The sequence below is a fragment of the Papaver somniferum genome, chromosome 6 (genome assembly GCF_003573695.1).
Source record: "Papaver somniferum cultivar HN1 chromosome 6, ASM357369v1, whole genome shotgun sequence".
Taxonomy (NCBI): domain Eukaryota; kingdom Viridiplantae; phylum Streptophyta; class Magnoliopsida; order Ranunculales; family Papaveraceae; genus Papaver; species Papaver somniferum.
Window position 1 is genome coordinate 26,580,319 of NC_039363.1, and position 20,483 is coordinate 26,600,801.

At 38.0% G+C, this 20,483-nt stretch overlaps 1 long non-coding RNA gene across 1 annotated transcript; it reads left to right on the plus strand.

Annotated features, from left to right (window-relative positions):
- The first annotated feature begins 1,985 nt into the window (after window positions 1–1,985).
- On the plus strand, window positions 1,986–3,731 carry LOC113286600. The gene is made up of 3 exons (XR_003329373.1): window positions 1,986–2,052; window positions 2,657–2,750; window positions 3,367–3,731. It is a non-coding gene; the product is annotated as an uncharacterized LOC113286600 (long non-coding RNA).
- The last annotated feature ends 16,752 nt before the right edge of the window (window positions 3,732–20,483 follow it).

Genomic DNA, 20,483 nt, shown 5'->3' on the forward strand with positions numbered 1-20,483 from the left:
TTTAATTCTTTGGTATACAGTCCATATTCTTTTGTGATTGTTGCTTTGTGCCAAGAGAAATGACTTCAAGCTCTAAGCCATTAAATGAGTCATTTTGTAGTAAAATAATACAAACATGAAATCAAGTACAAGACCCGACGAAACCTTTTGGAACACAGGACAACTTTGTGGTAGCAGAACGCCAATACATGTGTACCTATCAGGACGCGCTGTATGGTATGAAATGTTACCAGACGTACTAATCTTAAATGACATAAAGGGACCAAACTTTGTTCCACTGAGTGCTTCAGAAGATGCAAATGGAGTTGCGATAGTAGGAAGAGTACACAAGTTTCATCATCTCCTTGGTGGCAGTTGCCAAAGCGGTGGATGATTATCCTGCGTTGTTTACGGCGTTTCTTCTCTGTAACACGGGCATGGTAATTTATTTTTATTTTCTCCTTGCATATGGTTTTACTTGTTAACATTCTTTAAACCTCTATAAACATGCTTTCCAAAATAGAGGTGCTTATCTCCATTATGGCAGGTGTATATATACGAGCGTTGCCATACTTCTAAAGGCAGCAAAGTTCAAGTGGAATCTTACTAATGTTGGTCTCATATAGTCATCTCTTTTTTGGGGAGTATTTACTCACTCGGGTATAACTTGGATATTCAAATTAATTCTTGGACGACACTATAAAAAATGTTCAGTGTAAAATGCTTAGCTCATATGAAATGCACAACTTTCATGTGTCTAAAAACTAGTTATATATGTTGAGTTGCATAAAAAATTGTTGTTCCCTTTAATGTTATACTCTGAGAACGTATGTATATTTTCTTCTACGGTGAATTCACAAGAAATGAAACAAAAAAACTCCTTCCGGAATTTAAAATAGCATGGATATTTCACCACCATAAGAATAAAGAAGGTGAACTTCAGCATCTATCAGTTAATTATATGTATTAGTGAAGTATAGGATTTTCTTTGGAATGTGTTCCATTCTGTACCTGTTGTAGCATGTTTGGGCTAATTGGAACTTCAAAAAACATAACCGTGTTTTGCGTTTGTAATGTGCTGTATGTAGATCATCTATAACACATTCATGTTTTTGTTTGCTAATGTGCACATAGTTGTACACATGTTGATTCTTAATGTGTCCATAACTATACACATGTTGATTGTTAACGTGTACATGGTTGTACACCTTTTAATTATTAATGTGTACATGGTTGTACACATGTTGATCGTTAATGCGTACATAGTTATATACATGTTATTCATTTTGAAGTCCAAGAAATCAGGAAAAGCACTAATGTGTACATAGTTGTACATACATGTTATGTTGTTTAGGTGTACATCGTTGTCAACATGTTGATTATTTAGGTGTAAATAGTCGTACACTTTTAGAACTATAATTCATTTAGACAAACCAAAAATTAGGGAAAGCACTAATGTGTACAGGTGTTGGATTTTTATAGGTGTGTACATAGTTGCACACCATTGTGCTACCGTAATAATATATGCATGTTTTTCTTGTTAATAAATGGTATATTATATGAAAGCAAGCCATATTCCCGCATCTTTAACATGATCACTTTCCTATTTTACTCAAACTATAAGCAACCGATGTGTGTTGCGTATTTGTACATAGTTGTACACATGCTGAATACACACATGTTTATTGTCAACGTGTACATAGTTGTACACCTGTTTTTTGTTGATGCTACGTAGTTTTTATACTGTCATCAGTATTATTCGTTATTAACAAAAAATGATGCTACTAGGGGTTGCCATATTCCAGCTGTAACTTGTTTCGTTTTACCTTTTGGACATGATATTTTACAACATAAAATATATGAGAAAATCAGACCATGGATAAGATTTGAAGTAACAGAGATTCTTAACAAGGAAAAGGTCAGTGTGGTTGTGATCAGGTCTTCGACGTGATCAAAAAACAAAACAATCCATCACAAATGTTGAAGCTGCTTGAACCTTGATTGCAAGATGTTACTGAAATGGTTTTCAAAAGTCTAAGGAGGACACTTCTCATACTAGTAAAAATATTACAGGTATACATGACCATGGCGTGACATCCCTTGATCATTATTTCTTTCTTGTCCTTTTTTAATCATCTGATTGCTTTTTGTTCTTTCACGTCAATATAATTTGTCTAACGATTATGTTTGATCCTAATAGTAGGAATTAACTGGTGTATTTTCTTGTCACCAGTTATATGGGTGCACATAAAAGTGCACTGTTTTTTTTTGTGCTTGTTATACGAGGTGTATATGCTTGTACACCAGTTATATGCAATGCATTTTTATGTACATTGTTTATTCTTTTTGTATTTCCTGTTCGATGTTCACACACATGGAAGGTAATTTGCTAGTCACAAGATTGCAATTTAGTCTCTTTCATGTGAAATAATCTTACAACAGAATAACTTCTCTCATTAAGGCTACAATATTTGCTAGCATATTGATTTTGGTTGATTCCTGATCATCTTGGTTTAGCTTTTATAGAATGTTGTGAGTCATTGTGGGGCCTTTACGTGTGCCACATATTTATAGTAATGAGTTGCTAGAATTGCAGCATACTATGAATCAAAGCATATTTATAGTCATCGTGGTCCTTCACGTATGCCTAATATTTATTGTTGTAATGATTTTGCAGGGTTTAGACGAGGTTCAGTGATACATTACTGTTTAAAGGACTGTAGGAGAGAGGATATTCAGTTGATTTTAAAGCACAAGAACTTCTTCATTTGGTTAGTAATTGCATTCCGAACTTTAGTTGATTTTTCTTGGTGTGTACATAGTTGTATACCATGATAATTCCTAGAAAAACTTTTGAAATGTCACGTGTACTCTGTTTGACAGCAGTGCACCTAAAATATCCCTCATGTCACGAGAAGAACAAACCACATATTTATGTCAGATTTATAAATAGTGGCATGTATGCCTTTCTAAATTGTTAGTTATGCACAATACTTATTTGAATACTACATACAAGGCAACAAAATGTACTTGTCCAAGTAAGCACTTTGTTAGAATCGTGGGTGCCTGAAGTAGTAGATTATTAGATTCGGGGAGGGGATGGACAATATTTACAAAAAGTTTATTTTGGGATAAAACATCTTCATTATTGGTAGAACCTTATTTTACTTTTTTTTTCATATGATATCTAACAAAATCATATGTACATTATTGTACAATGCAGTTGTTCTTGATAATTGTGAATGTGCACATAGTTGTACACATGTTGGTCGATAATGTCCCTGGATATGGACTTGTACATATGGGTGTACATGTTTTTGGTATACATGTGTACACATGTTATTTGTTATTGTGCATATATTGATTCTTTTTATTGTTTATTTTTAGGGACTCATAAGCTCAAAATGGTAGAGTACCCGGCTCTATCACAAGGTTTGCGGAGGTTTATGATTCAAATCCGTTTCAGTTTCCATATTATGTTTATTTAATATGGATAGTGTTACTGGTGCTTAGATGGACGATTCAAGTTGTAAGTGGTGTGCAAACTGGTGCACCTTTTCTTGTCTTTGGATTTTCTGGATTTTCGTAGATATATACAAGTTTGTACACCAGTATAAACTAAGATTTTTAAAAAATGAGAATTATATAGTCATATAGGTACTCTTTTTGTAGCTCTCGGAAAGAGCTCTCCAAATATATAAAGTTTGCAAATTTTGTACAAACGGTTTGAAAGATAAATTATTTTTATATTATTTAAAATTGCTGACAGCATCCCGAGTCACTTTGGACTAAACTGTAAATATCTGGACTAAATTGTAAATCAGGAAGGTTACATGCGTATTTTCCATATGTTACATAACTTTTGGACTAAATTGTACCTAGTTAACTCGGATGGACTAATCAACATTTTTTGACGCGTTTTTGGACTAAATCGTTTTTTCCCTAATTTGGTTGGGTTTTATAGGATTTGGGGCCAAATTTAATCAGAAATCCTGACCAAAATTATATTTGCTCAAGCGGAGGTATTGGGTGCCTCCGATAATGGGCGGTAGTATGATATTCGTCGTGCAATAGGCGCAGATAAGTATCCGCCTGATGGTAAAGCGAAGTTATAATGTCTACCCAAATTTGAGGCGTGAATTATATTCCCTTCTGCATATGTTCTGATGGTATGTGTGAAGCATCATACATTAATTTAAACAACGTTTGAGTTAGGCGTGGATTAAACCTCTGCTTGAACAAATTTTGCTCCTCTACAGTTGTAATTGACCATCGAGAAAACCAAATTTTATTAGATTTTAGTTTTCTTTTTGCTTTTTGTTTCGTCTGATGATTATGGACCCTCTAACATTAGTTCATATGGGAAACTAGTTCGCATGGGTCTATTTTTCACTCATAAAGGGTCCATGTTTTAAAATTAATTTCATTATAAACAAATAATATTATTCAATATCCAATAAGCCGTGATCATGCCACTGAAAACCAACAAACATTCAATAAACTAAATGAGTATTTAAGGGCCGCTAACTAACCACTATATTATTGTTGATGGTGGTTTTTAGTTCAAGGTTAAAATTGTGAAACCTTGTATTTAATGTGTCGTCGTTCTTCAAGGAAGATGAGCCGTTTAAGACTGATGAGTGCCCAGGCCTCCTTACTTATTTATTGAGCAATTCAGTATATTTATATGAAATCTACCCAGAATGGTGCGTGAAGCAACAACCCCAAATATTCTGTAGATTTTATCTCTGGCCTGCATTATTCATTAATGTATGGCTTATTGAGTACTTTTTCTATGCTATGTTTCCCGGCTGAACCCTTAATATTGGTATGACATGACAATTAGTGTTCACTTGCAGTTGAGTAGCATGAATTTCCCGAAGTATCAAGATTAAGGTCGACATGAAAGTACTCAATCAGAGGACGCGCTAACTGCTCTCTGAGAATAAAATTAAGAATTTTGTGTCAACACACAGAATTTACCAAATGTGACCAATTTTCCGACAGCTCGCAATATTCAAATTTTAACCTAATTAATTTGCGAAAATTAGGTTTCCTCGAACCTAATTGGTCGAGACCAAACCTAGGTAAGCTAGGAAATTAATTCTTCATGGACTAGTAGGAGGAAAACCCTACCAAAGTAGAAAAACAAGAAATAAAGAGGAACTGCGGCAAGTAAAAGTAGCAGCAAAGGGAGGCGTGGCCACGCCATTTGGCTGGACGGTCTGCTCCAGTAGGCTCCACCCATGGACGATCTGCCACATTCCATGTGGCCGCTGGCCGGCCCCTCTCCCATCAACCAATCAGATTGTTTTAAATGCGCCACACGCACTTTTAAACAAAGCTGGAAATTGGTTGGTCGACACGCCCAACTTCCTTAAGAAATTTAATATAGACCATGAAAGTCTTAAAATGATCATGGCCGTACGTCTTGGACACTCGATTTATCAAGCTTAGCCGCTCCCTAACACGACCGTACAAGCATCACCATACACACCGGCGGGCCCACTAATGCCTTGGCCGATCGAATTCTTCCAACTCGCAAGCAGGTCCACCAAACGCTTATCGAAAGTAGGTTGGCCGTGCAAGTTATAAAGCCTTAAATTATGTTAGAAGCAGCATATTGCCGCCGCAAAATGATCTTGGCCGCTCAACTTCGCCAGCTGAATTGACTGGCCTGGATTCAATCTCAATCAACGGGAAGGTGAAAATACGCTCAACAGCGGCCCAACTATTGTGCTGGCCGGACGAACAACTCCCAACGCGGCGCCAACACCAAAAATGTTGGCCCTAAAATAGGTTGGCCACACGGCTTTTATAAAACCTAAATTAAATCAACGCAGCCATTAACTGCCGCAAATCATCTCGGCCGCCCAACTTCGCAAGATGAATTGGCCGACCTAAGTCCAATTTTAGGTAGCCAACAAGATGTGGCCATAATCAATAGCCACTCCCCTTCCATAAGCCGCGATCGTCCAAGCCACAGCCTCCCCATATGGCTCCCAAACGATCGTCTAAACGGGGTTGGTCGAACCACTTACATGAATTTTAAGGCGGCCATTAGCTACCGCAAATCATCTCGGCCGTCCAACTTCGCCAGCCGAATTGACCGTCCTAGATTAAATCTTAGGAGACCAATAAGATGTCACCATAGCCTCCAGCCATCACTCTCCTGTAGAGACCGACCGACCTGCCTTTAGCGCACGTGAATAGCTCCTGACAGCTTCCTGAAAATGGTCGGTCATTCTCCTTTAAAGACATTAAGCTCCGCGAATGATTTAAGCGAGCTTTATACAACGATGCTTCACATGCATCAATTATTTTGAGCTGCTTGCTTAAAAGAGATGTTCTACATGCATCGAAAACAATACGATATTTTATGAGTACCGGCTTCACAAATAACTTAGTTATTTAACCTAATAGCATCACATGTCATTCTTGGCGGCAAGTCTCATGACTTGGCTCGTCACACATGACTATCCCTTACCCAGCTTGCATGCGATTGGTCATAATAGCTAGGTCTTGAACACAAGACCCACTCAGCAACTTGTTGCATATTTTCCATGAAAATACTCGAGACATCAAAAATGTCACAAACTGGGGGATGTTCATCAGGGTATGGTCTGGCGGTTTACATCGTGCGGCGTGCAACGCGCCCATTACGAGAAAGTGTCGAAAGCGCGGATGGTTAATAACAATAAGAGAGTGGTGTGTGTAACACTGACCAGTTTTCCCTCATGATGGAAACGTGACGGTCACCATTTTTTACACAACCCCACTTCTCCACTACTTAATTGTCTCTACTTCTTACGAGATCAAGGTGTGTTCAATCATGACTTGTCTAAATAGGTTTTCAACCTATTTCGAACGGTAAGTGTTATCAACATAAGTATCCAGAAAACACCAAGAACTGATATCTTACATTCCGCAATCCAGTTCCATATTCTGATACAAGTCATAAAAATAGCCACACCTTCAAAATTCAATATATTTGATCTCAATACCTTCTTCGCTTCCCTCCCTAAGATCAACCCTTCTCTTTCACTTTGTGACCGAAGCAAGTCAGGAACGACCATTTCTTGGTTTAGGCCAGAATTGTACAGATTGATCTCTCGAATCTAAAGTACTCCCGTGCAGTGCATTTTTTTAGAGTTTAGATTCGTTTCTCGGTGGCACACCCAAATTTACCATTTCCAGGAGAATCAGTTTTTACCCCAAAACAACTGGCGACCTCATTGGGATATTAATCTCTCGGTTGTAAAGTTAATTTCTCGATTTTCATTCCAATCTTCCCAATTTCAAGATGGTGGATCTTAGGTCTGGGTCAGCAACAAATCCCGATGTTACTAGCGCTGACAACACCCCTGGTGTCAACATTCCGGACGCCGACACTAATGTAACGCCTACCAGCATGATCAACGCATCTTGTGGCACTACATCCTCTACCACCAACACCAGCGGCGCAGGAAACATTCCCTCCAGCGTGACACCTCCTATCACCAGATCCAGAGCCGCTTCCGCCATTCCCAATGTTTTTTCGAGCGTAACGCCCCCAATTGTTACTGGAGCTACTGCCACTCTCCCATCAGGACGAGAGGCTGGATGAGTCAGAGGAAGCCAACCCCCTATTACCATTGTTGATTTGATGGAAAGACAAAAAGTTCTCGCTAAGCCTCAGACAGGCATGGCTACAACTCAGAAAGAGGTTCTTACTTTCATCGAGACACTAACGGAGCGGCTACCACAAGAGCCACGTCAACCCCAAGCGGAGCCAATAAGGAGTACTTTTAATACTCTTGGCGCAGGCCTCAGAAGGCCGCCTTTATAGATGAAGAGGCTCATTTTGCTCCTGAACGTCCATTGGAAAGAAGTCAACCATCCAATTTCATCACGCGTGAGGATCTGGAACAACTTCTCCAAAATCGAGGCAGAGAAAACCCGGTAGACCTGCACCAACATCAACCTCCTTATCCTCCTGATGTGCAAAGAGTTCCTCTCCCGAGAGGATACTATTCTCCTCAATTTTACCTTTATGATGGTACTGGTAATGCTCGTGAACACATCTCTCGTTTATTGGAATCCTTAGGAGAGCACGAATACAATCATGTCCTCCGCCTGAAAGAATTTTCAAAGTCACTTACCGGAAGAGCGTACACCTGGTACAACAACATTGCACAAAACATCATATCCAACTGGTGTGACATGGTGACCGCTTTCTACAAGAAATATTTCTCCGTGTCTGAGCAAATCACCTTTTCAGACTTGGGGAGAATGTTCCAACGAAACAATGAGCATCCAAATGATTATGTCTAGAGATTCTGGATTTAGGCACTGGATTGTCACGATCGAAATGTGACTGAACAACGGTTGGTGGAGTCATGCATTAACGGTATGGTTCCCATCTATCGCGTTTTACTAGAGAACATGTGCTTCCAGACATTCTCTGAACTCCATGAAGCTTCTAAGCGGTCGGCTACAACGGCACCAACATTGTTGGAGGGAACTAGACCATCTAGGAGTGAAGATACACGTGAGACTCGGGTAAACATGCGTCTCATCAACAAGCAGTATAATACCGGTCCCTCTGTAAGCGTAGTGGGTGAAGGAGGAAAGAGGAAAGCTCCAACAGCGGAACAACAACCCAAACGTGCAAAACCAGCACATCATACAGCTCCACTCCTGAAGGCCACGGCTAAGGCTCCTGTACAACAACAAGAAACTGGAGATGCTGCTCCAAACTTCTCATTTCCAATTGAGGAAGTAATTGAACTCTTGGAAGCGTGGATCCAAGATAATTCCATCAAACTACCTCCCATCAGACGCCCGCCAACTGACGAAGAAATGGCAAATCCCAAATATTGTCGTTACCACAGATTTGTCAATCACCCAACTAATGAATGCAACAAATTGAAACGCATCTTCAAAGAGAAGGTGGATATAGGAGAACTTCAATTAGGCACCGAAGGAGTTCATAGAGATCCCCTTCCTGTCAGGAGATGTATGATTTTTTGGGACTCCGTCCACAAAACCATGCAGTCTATGATGGAGCATTTATGTGAAATTCTGTATTTCTCCAAGGCGCAGTGTCAAGACATATTTGGAGCCCTCAACCGTGTTGTATCAGGCAAGCTTATGTTTCCAGTCAAGGAAGACGCTCTCAAATCCCCATCTTTCCTGGGAAGCGTGACTGATAGATGAAACTGAGGACTCCTAACCACCGCTCACTTGAAAGATGTCGAGTTTGACAACATACTGACTGACGCGTCCTCTGATTTCAACATTGTCAACGTCAAGACTCTGAGAGATGCAAAGATTTCAAAGCAGGAAGTTGTTCACTACCCAACCATAGTCAAAAAATCAGAAGGAGAATCCAGAGACGCTTACGAGTACATCAATCTCGAAATCAGGGTAGGGGATGCTCCAACACACGCCAAATTTCATGTGGTTACAGAGTACCCAGATTATGATATGATCCTGGGGCGCTCATAGATACACTATAATAAGGCGAAGCTAGGAGTATATCCTTTGCCAGTGTCTATACCTGAAAGGGTCTCCGACAAGTCGTCCAATCCTGAAGACTATTTGTTGCCGTATCAACAACTCGCGAATGTAACACAACTTCCTGAAGAGAGTGTATCAGCATTTGTTCGCAGATTCCAGACATAAGTAAGTCTTATTGAATAACCCTTTTTGAAACCATTCACTCCTCCTTCCGCCAAGGCTTGGAGACTCGATCCGATTATCAACCCAGCCGTCACCAGGAGATGTGAATGGGATGTTGGTCCTTTCAAATATTTTATCAAGAGTCTAGAAGCTGTCACAGTTAAAGATGAAGAATCTAGGAAAGTAATGTCGCAACGCCCAAATCCATTCCAAGTTGGAGATATGGTAGTGAGAGTTGTTGTGCAACCTGCTCCGTCTGATTTCGCAGAAGGGAAAGGCGAGTCGTACCTAGTGGCAAAAGTTATTTTGGGAGGTTACTGCAAGCTCATCAATGCAGACAAGCTAGAAGGCGTAGTAATGCACACCCGTTGGCTCAAACCCTTCAATACCTAAGATGCCACGCCGCCCTTTCCTCCAACGTTCCTTTTAGTGTTTCCTCTAGAAATTTCCCTTTTAATGTAACATTTGTAATTCCTCCAAAATGAGTGCACTGCTTGCATTCATACTTAGGGTTTCAGTTTATCAGTTGATTAAAATACACAAAATTGGTTAAAAAGACCAAAATCAACAATTCTTGGGTGAAATGGACAGTTAGATTTTGATACTGTTTAAATGGACAAAAATGTAAAAATAGGCAGGATGTAACCAGTTTCATCGTGCCCATTTACAAATATTTTTTCTTATTTTTAATTTACACAGGATGTATCCAGTTTCATCCTTGCTATTTTTTAAATTTAAGCTAGGATGAATCCAGTTTCATCCTTGCTATTTTTTTTGGCCATTTCACCCAAACTATTTTTTACTCGTCCATTTGAACCGTGATTTAAAAATATTTGGACAAATGACCCATTTTCCGATTAAAATATTACTTCTTTTCATTTCCCTTGAATCATTTCAAAAAAAACCTCAAATAAACTCAAAACCCTCAAACGCAAACACCTACCTATTACCTCAAAGCCAGAAAATTGGATTACAGAGGAAACATCTCTTATCCGCCAAGATGCACCCAAGAGGGGAATACACGAAAGAAAAGAAAACAAGATATTCAAGGGAAGTGTTCCAACAATACATTCTTTTAGAAAAGGCGATTTCATGCCTGAAGAACAACCTGCTTTGAATTCTGGAACCATCTCGAGGAATCTGTATAAGGAACTTTGTTCTTTTCAATCTACATATTTCGGATTTTTGGAACCCTTTCACAAGACTGGAAGGAAGCACACAACTAATTCTTCAGAAACAACGTCCATGCTCATATACACATGGTTGGCGCACCACTAATTTTCAAGAAGCATTTAATTTGCAAGGGAAAGTCATACAGAAGTATCCTTTCCCATGTGGAGAAGACACGAATTTACGACCAACACTATTTGTGTGACGCCTTCCCATCAACCGTATTGTATCACTTATGAAGAATGGGAAGAACTTGTTGTTCACAATCGAAGTACTAGTCGTGGCATTTGAGGAACGAATATAAGGCTCTACCGCAACCCTACCAAAGGATGTGGTATCTAAAGTTCCAAGGTATTACGAGATCTTTCATGAGGATTCGGATTTCTCAGTCAAGAGATTTCATTCATTCATCCAATTGGAAATATAAGATTATTAAAACAACATGAATAGAAGATTATTATTCGATGAAGCCAAGTTACATAAATACAAACCACTGAATATCAAAAAGCATCAACAAGCTACGAAAAGATGTTTATCTACGAAGGGGAATAACAAGGTGGGAAATCTAGTTATCAACATCAAAACTAGGGTTAATGGTGCCCTCACCGGAGTTCTCTTTAGAAGCCGCTTCAACGTTCTCTCCAGGAGCCGCTTAAATGTTCTCTCCAGAAGCCGAAGCCGCTTCTATGTTACCTCTAGAAGCCGCTTCAACATTCTCTCCGTAAGCCGCTTCAATGTTCTCTCCAGAAGCCGAAGCCGCTTCAATGTTACCTCCAAAATACACTTCAACATTCTCTTCATAGGCCGTTTCAATGTTCTCTACAAAAGCCGAGGCCGCTTCAGTGTTACCTCCAGAATCCGCTTCAACATTCTCTCTAGAAGCTACCTCAATCTCTTCGATGGAAGTTGCATCGATATCGACATCCTTTTCAGAAACTGCTCCAACAGCTTCTTGAGGATGCTCCGGTTCATCCACATCATAGTCGAGAATTATGATGCCGTTATGAATAGGGTAATCATGTTTGTTCTCACTAGAAGGCTGCTCGTGCTCAATCCTTCTTCATTTTAGCCGAGCCGCAAATCTTTCAGCCCTGGCACTTGTTGGCTGAGACGCTTCATCGCGCCTCCACTTTTCCTCCATGCTAACAGAAGCCAGGAAACTTGAATACACTCTCGAACGACGCGTAAATGCGTGGATCATACCCTGTATGGCTCGACCATCTTCACGAAACGGAGGATCAATTTTAGCTAATAACTCCTCGAATGCGGTAACCTTGGGTTTGTCGACTTCAAAACTCTTCCCCGGAGAATTAGAAGAATAATCATCACCAGGAGTTCCTATCATGCACTGCATAGAAGCATTATGGTTATATCAACAACCTACGTAAAAAAAAACTACAACAGAATATGAAGCAATACCTGGAAAGGAGATGAATGAAACTCTGTGATGATCGGTATGAACAGAAAAGGCTCAGGTGCTCCCTTTTATATTCCGCAAATTGATAAGTTTCGGGAAAAGAAATGACTCTCCACCTGCCATGTATAAAGGCCTTAGATGCGGGATACTAACCTATTAGATACTTATCTATCTGGAGACAATCAACATGTGCTAGGAGGACGATCACTGCATCAAACGTGTCTTGCTAAAAAACCGAACTGGACTGTATTCTGGTAACATCTGTCTACTTTGCCTCATAAGTTTTATCTTTATTTGTCACCATCTATTACTTACTTCGCAACAATGTCACTGTTACGTACTAAGAAGGGACTTAATGTTGATGGTGGTTTTTAGTTCAGGGCTAAAATTGTGAAACCCTGTATTTAATGTGTCGTCGTTCTGCAGGGAAGATGATCCGTTTAAGAGTGATCAGTTCCCAGGCCTCCTTACTTATTTATTGAGAAATTTAGTATATTTATATGAAATCTACCCAGAATGGTGCGTGTAGCAACAACCCCAAATATTCATTAGATTTTATCTCTCGCCTGCATTATTCATTAAAGTATAGATTATTGAGTACTTTTTCTATGCTATGTTCCCCGGCTGAACCCTTAATATTGGTATGACATGAAAATTAGTGTTCACTCGCTGCTGATTAGCATGAATTTCTCGAAGTATCAAGATTAAGGTCGGCATGAAAGTACTGTTGTAGTTTTTTTTAATGATAAGTAAAAGTTCGTTGCTCGGACTTGAAAAGATTTTTAAAACAAAAATATATACACAATATTTGTCACAGGATCAAAAGACACTATGACACAGGATTCCACCATTAATCATTCACACAATTCATATATTTATTCGAAACAATTATAGCTCAAATCATAAGGACTCTCATTCTTGCAAGGTAGATTTTTAGAATATTTATTGTATATCACTAGCATGACGCATCAAAAGCACTACGGCCAAGCATACATCATCATACGATATCACAACCAATTAAGAAAAATCATAAATCGATTAATAAAAAGTGCAAGTAGTCAAAAAAAGAATTAATATAATTATCATATGCGTAAAGAACGGCTTCCTCCATCATCCCAGTGTTGGGGTTTAGCTAATCATAATAATCATGTTCTCAAAATATATATTTGATGCTCAAAGTATGATTAAAAGAGTCAAAAGTTATAAAACAGTGGTTCTGAGACTCACAAAACACGTCCAGAAAGAAACGATACCAGAAAACTGCCGCTAAACTGCGACACTTCTCCACTGCTGCTGGAACTGTTGAAAAACGACGGTCTTTGGCCGTCCGTTCTTCGTGTTCTTGAGCTCCTCCTTCTTCTTCTTCAGCAGCAGCAGCAGGTGAACAATCCTGCAAGTCCCGATTTCTCGCTCCTCTCGGCTCTGGCTAGACCCCAAACTCTTCATCCCCCTTCTATGAGACCCTATGATGCTATTTATACACAACAGGAGCAACGAATCACTCACAATAACTCCACATAATTCTCATTTACTCGGAAAATATTTTTTTTATTTTCTTCACTGTCAGCCGAGATACGATCTTTTCCACCTCTTCTGCCTGCGCAAATGAGTTGTAATACTTCCATAAGTCACATACAAACTTTATAAGAGAAGATATCTTCCCCTGTTTGTCCACAAACTTTCCAAAATAGGCTCACAGTGACCCGATAATATCTTCCCCTGCTTAACTTTGATTTCCTCCCACGGCTTATCTGGCCCATTTTGATCGATCAAATTGCTTACAATAGCCCTGTTTAGATCTATCAAGTTAAGCCCAACTGATTCTTGGTATTGAATCTCTTTAGAAATCTTCCAAAATCAAATCGAAAATTCAACAACGTCTGCATGCATGTTTCCCGCCATTTTGAATTTTCAAATCGTGAAGAAGGGTGTCCCCCTAACCACTGTTGGGTGTCCCCTTATCAACTGGGGTGGAAACATCCTTTTTGGGGTGTAAATATCCATGGGGTGCCCTTATCCAACTTAGGGGTGCCTTTAGCAATTCTTCTGGGATATTTCCCGCACTTTTTCGGGATTCCTCCGGGACATTTCCGGGGTACTCCGGCACACTTCTGGGGCGCTTCCGGTATACCGTCAACGGAGCTCCAAACGCCGCATTTTTAACCAATTTCGCCGCAAAACCTTATTTTTCCAAAAACACCTATAAATAAATAAAACACCATAATAAGTACAAAAACGGGCACTAACAGTATATACAAATGAGATATATTAGACACATAAATGCGTCTATCAAATAGCCCCAAACTTATTATTTGCTAGTCCCGAGCAAATCAAAACTACAAAATAAAATCCTAACTCACTTTCGCAGGCATCGTCGATTGCATTTAGCGTATGCAATAAGCCTTTAAACCCCTAGATGGCCCTAGCGGTCGAGTTATAGTCTCGGGAGGGCTTACCAGAGATATACCCACAAAATCATTACTCCAGACCCTAACTATCTACGCAAAATCTTGGAAAGCACTAAAGAACCTCCTTGGTTGGCATACTTATTAATTACAGGAGGAAGTACCCTGACGCGAAATTCCAATTGTTGTATACGAGTTTTCACTCAAGCATACTAAAATTCATAAAAGTGACAGAGCTCTACTAAGATAGTTTCACGATTGACATCATACTCGGAGTCAGACTAATCATATGGATAGATTAAGAGATGTATATAGAAAAAATATAGATGGTTTTGATGTTAACTAGGTGAACGATGTTTCTCATATCTGTCTGAAGGCCACTGCCAAAATAAACCTATCCTAAATGACTGAGATAGTCTGATTAATATCAAATCACTAGCATATACAAGGGAACCAGTGTTCGATAATCCTAACTCTAGGTCAACACAACTGGCATATACAAGGGTTCCAGTGGTCGACTTTATTGAATTTTATTCCGTTTGGTCAAATGGTCTGGTCTAAAACTTTTTTTTTTTATATAACCCTTCCGTAGGGTTTAAAATTAAAATAAATTGTCCAAAGTCCAGTCCAATGAAAAGAAATATAAATAATAATAATAATAATTACAAAAAAAAAATGGAAAGTCTCTTAAAAAAATAAAATAATAATTCTCTCTCCTTTTTTGTTTTTTTTTTCTCTCTTTTTTCTTTATTTTTTTGCTTTGTCTTTTTTCCTTCTCTTTTAGCTTTAAGCTTTGATTCCAAGGTCTTTAGATTCCAACTTCAAACCTGTAATACAAAGACACAACCAAAGAGACGTAAAAAGAACAAATGGAATAATAATAAAAACCTAAAAATTCTACCTAAGCACAAATCCGCGTCGGCGGCGCCAAAATGATTAATATTTTTGTGGGTTGTTGTAATGAAGTTCAAACTCTCGGACTTGTGAAGGATAATTTTTTAAACTTAATAAAAAAAAATATATACAATAAAAATACTAACAGTATATACAAATGAGATATATTAGACACATAAATGCTTCTATCAAGTACTCAATCAGAGCACGCGCTAACTGCTCTCTGAGAATAATATTAAGAATTTTGTGTCAACACACAGAGTTTACCAAATGTGACCAATTTTGCGACACCTCGTAATATTCAAATTTTAACCTAATTAATTTGTAAAAATTAGGTTTCTTGAGCCCTGTGCAATATCTCGAACCCAATTGGTCGAGACCAAACCTAGGTAAGCTAGAAAATTAATTCGCCATGGACTAGTAGGAGCAAAACCCTACCAAAGAAGAAAAACAAGAAATAAAGAGGAACTGCGGCAAGTAAATGCAGCAGCAAAGGGAGGCGTGGCCACGCCATTTGGCTGGCCGATCTGCTCCAGTAGGCTCCACCTGTGGCCGCTGGCCGTCCCCTCTCCCATCAACCAATCAAATTGCTTTAAATGCGCCACACACACTTTTAAATAAAGCTGGTAGTTGGCTGATCGACACGCCTAAATTCCTTAAGAAATTTAATATAGACAGACCATGACAGTCTTAAAATGATCACGGCCGTACGTTTTGGCCACTCGATTTATCAAGCTTAACCGCTCCCTAATGCGACCGGACAAGTATCACCATACACACCGGCCGACCCATTAATGCCTTGGCCGATCGAATTCTTCCAACTCGCAAGCAAAGCCACCAAACGTTTACCCAAAGTAGGTTGGACACGCGAGTTATAAAGCCATAAATTATGTTAGCAGTAGCATATTGCCGCCGCAAAGCGATCTTGGCTGCTCAACTTCGCCAGCCGAATTGACCGGCCTGTATTCAATCTCAATCAACATGCAAGGTGCATATACGCTCACCAGCGGCCCAATTATTGTGATGGCCAGACGAACAGCTCCCAACGCGGCGCCAACACCAATAATGTTGGCCCTAAAATAGGTTGGCCACACGGATTTTATAAAACCTAAATTAAATCAACGCAGCCATTAACTGCCGCAAATCATTTTGGCCGTCCAACTTCGCAAGATGAATTGGCCGGCCTAACTCTTATTTTAGGTAGCGAACAAGATGTGGCATAATCAACGGCCACTCCCTTTCCATAAGTTGCGATCGTCCAAGCCACGGCCACCCCATATGGCTCCCAAACGATCGTCCAAAAGGGGCTGGTCGAGCCACTTACATGAATTTTAAGGCGGCCATTACTGCCGTAAATCATCTCGATCGTCCAAGAAATACGTGAGACGATGCAAAATTACTCACTGGGCACCAATACTTGCCACCGTCATTGTAGCCCACTTAGATAATTGTTAGCCAATCTAACTAAGTTTGGTACTGCTTTTTTCTTTCAAAAAAAAAGTACTTTGAAAACATATTTATAGCAATATTTTTTCATCCTCATGTTTAGCAAAGATTTCATAAAGTGTTTTTTTATGCAAAACACTTCCAAAATCTATAATTTTAAAAGTGGGGGAGAACGAGCTTTTAAAAGCTTCAAAGAAAATGTTATAGTTCACCCTAATTTCATATTCTATTTTCCAATTCTATCCCATCTTTCTTATAACTTATAATTGATATATATCACCAATTTTTATTCGTTATATTTTATTCTTTAAAAATAATTATTTATTATTTTCAAGCTACATTTTATGTTATACGTTATGACTGAAATATACTTTAATTTATCAACAATAAATATAAGCAATTATTGATTTTTAAAAAGTGGTTAAGAAAAAGAATACTTTTTAGTAATAATACTAATTAGTAAATTTAATATTACATATATGTCTGCTTTTGTCATTTTCTCACTAACTACAGCTAAACCTGATATTTTCCCATTAGAATAAATTTTAGCTTTAGTTTATAATTTCTGACCATTCAATTGCTTTTTTCTACAGAGCTCGGCATAGTAACGTATATCGACAATCATTCAATTGTTTTTTTACATAGGTCGGCCCAATAACGTACATTGGAAAAGAACTTTTGTAAAGCTCGCAACAATACCAAACTAATCCTGAGTATAAAAATATATTTATTATCATCATTAGTAGAATAATTAATATATTATCATTTTTAATTTGACATTTAATAAAATATTGTCATGGAAAATTAATAGAGTATTTATTATGAAGAATTGTGGAACCTTAATGACATGATAAATTTTGTCTGTTAGATGCACTTTAAATCCCAATCATAACTATCACTTATGACAAACGATTACATCCCTAGCTAGATTTATCTCTTGTGAGGACAACTCTGAACCACCACTTACATAGAAAAAACTATCCGAACTGTGCTCTATATTTTTAATGATAATAATAAGAAAGTGAAGTAACAAAGTATTAGTATTGATTTTGCTTAATGAGATTGTATAAACAAAACATAAACTGTTCCATTATATGAGTTACCGGAAGATCCATGTCTCTTGTACTTGTTCCTTAAATTAGTGGTTATTTATTTGTGTATAGGGCTCAACCCATGCCGTAACTAATATCTACTGATAATATTAAATTAGTGATTCATTCGACCTCTGTCACCGCTTCCACAACCTACTATCGCAACTAATATCTATTGATATTGTTTCTGTTTTTATCAAAATTATTTATTAATAGAAATTTAAATTTATTACTTTAATTAAGAGAAATATGTATTTATTTATAAAAAAAGGGGATTTTACACATTGTTGGTGGGCAAACATTATTTATTATGTTTAATAGATTATTTATCGGAAATGCTATTCCGCACTCCCAACAGCACTCTACTCACCACTCAGGCTGACGTGGCCAGCTGATCTCTGCACAAAAACAAAACTACGTGTAATATTACTTTATTTTCTTTTGCTCTGTTTTTTTCTCTCTCTCTTGCAATTGCCAAAGTTCTTCATCCTTCTCTATTTTATTTATCCGATTCTTCTTTCTCCCTAATAACTAAAATTTCACATTCATGCTAACCAAAAATCATATCGAAATCGTGTTAACATCATCACGGAAACAAATTGAAGATTCTGGTGTGAATTCTTTTTCTCTTTTTTGTTTTGGCTATTAAAGATTTACCCCCAAAACAAGGTGGATAATCCTTAAAGAGATTCCTAAATTCAATTTTTCACATCAACAATTGATTACTCCATACAGTGAAATTAGATGGTTATTACTTGCCTCATTATCTAAAACTAATTAATTTTGGCACACCATCCTTGGATCCTCCCTTATTCTATCCCTTTTCCAGATCTAAACCATAAATTCATCCCACAAAAAAAATAAAAATAAGGGAGTTACTCTGCGTCCATTTTATTTCACTTGTAATCTTTTTTTTTGATCGAATTTTTGAGTTTTAAAAAATGATCAATTGAGGCTCTATCATTCAAGGTTTCTTAATCAAACCTTAATCACTTGTTTATGAACTTTCACATGTAATGTAAATCAGTGTTTGTCTCGGCTTTTGTATTGAAGTTGATCAGATCAACCACTAGTGGTAAGTGATTCGATTTGCAAGACATTAACTTGTAAGATTAATCACATTTAAAAAATTCATTTTGTGAGATTCTGAATGGAGATCAAAGATGAACACAAAGGTGGAGGGATGAATTTTAGCTGTTGCGGAGAACGAAGAGCGAGAAAGGATACACGTGAAAATTTAAGCCAGGTATCATGTGGACTTCCACGCATGCTAACACGTCAGCTAGTATGGAGAGTAGTGTGGTGTTTAGTGTGGGGAATAGCATTTCCGTTAATTATGAGCAATTAGTGAATAAACATTATTATGAGTAATTAATAAATTATTTATTATCATCAATTAGTGTGAAATACTAATTAGTTAGGTATTTATTATAATTATTAGATTTATTATATTAGATTTCCACTAATGGGCATTAAATGTTAGTTTTATGGGAGAAATTACAGCCATAGATTTATCAATTGGGAGATGAAATCTTGGCCACCACTGACACGTGCGAGATGAGGGTGTGGTCAGGAGACTACTACCATAAATTTATCTTTTTGAGGATAAATCTGGACCACCACTAACAAAGGCTAACTGAGCCAAACTGTGTTTTGTAGTTAAGATGCATGTAAGATACCATAAAGAACCTTTACTCGCTTTATGGATTCAAACCCTTGGTGCATCACAATCTGTTGTCGTCTAACGAAACCCGGTTTTGGTAATTGAGGACTAAATTGTTTTCTTTTTAAATTCGGTGGACTAACTTTACAACTTCAAGATATATGAGTCTAAATTCTAAACTTTGGAGGATTAAACATGAAATATACATGATATTAAGGGTTAATTATGAAGTTTTGGAATTTTGTGCGTAGCTAGACTGCTAGAGTGGTTGTCGCTAAAGCTTGAGCAATTGAAATAAATGGATAATAAATGTTGAACTTTGGGATTTATCCCAGTAGGAGTTTGATATGCCATTTACGCAAGGAGTTGGATGACTTGACCCATTCAGAATGACGTTGATGTAGCATACTGACAATTTATGAATTTTGCCGTCATGATAGAAAGTGATGGTTTACAATTATGGTGCACAAAATAAAATGGTCCAGTTTTTGTTACCGTTTATACCAGTATAAATGGGAGTCCCTAAGCACAAAGCACAACCGGAAAAATCCAAATAAACATTGTTCATTGTTCGGTGCAATATTAAGCTTGTCAGCAAAAAAGAACTCGCCTTCGCGTGCCCAAGGGGTCAAATTTCCGGTTCTAATTCTTCTGTATCGCAATGTTTTCTCAACCAAATACAATCATTAATCCTCATACGGAAAAAGAACACCACCGCGCTTTTTAATTACCATGCAGGTATTGCTCTAATCTAT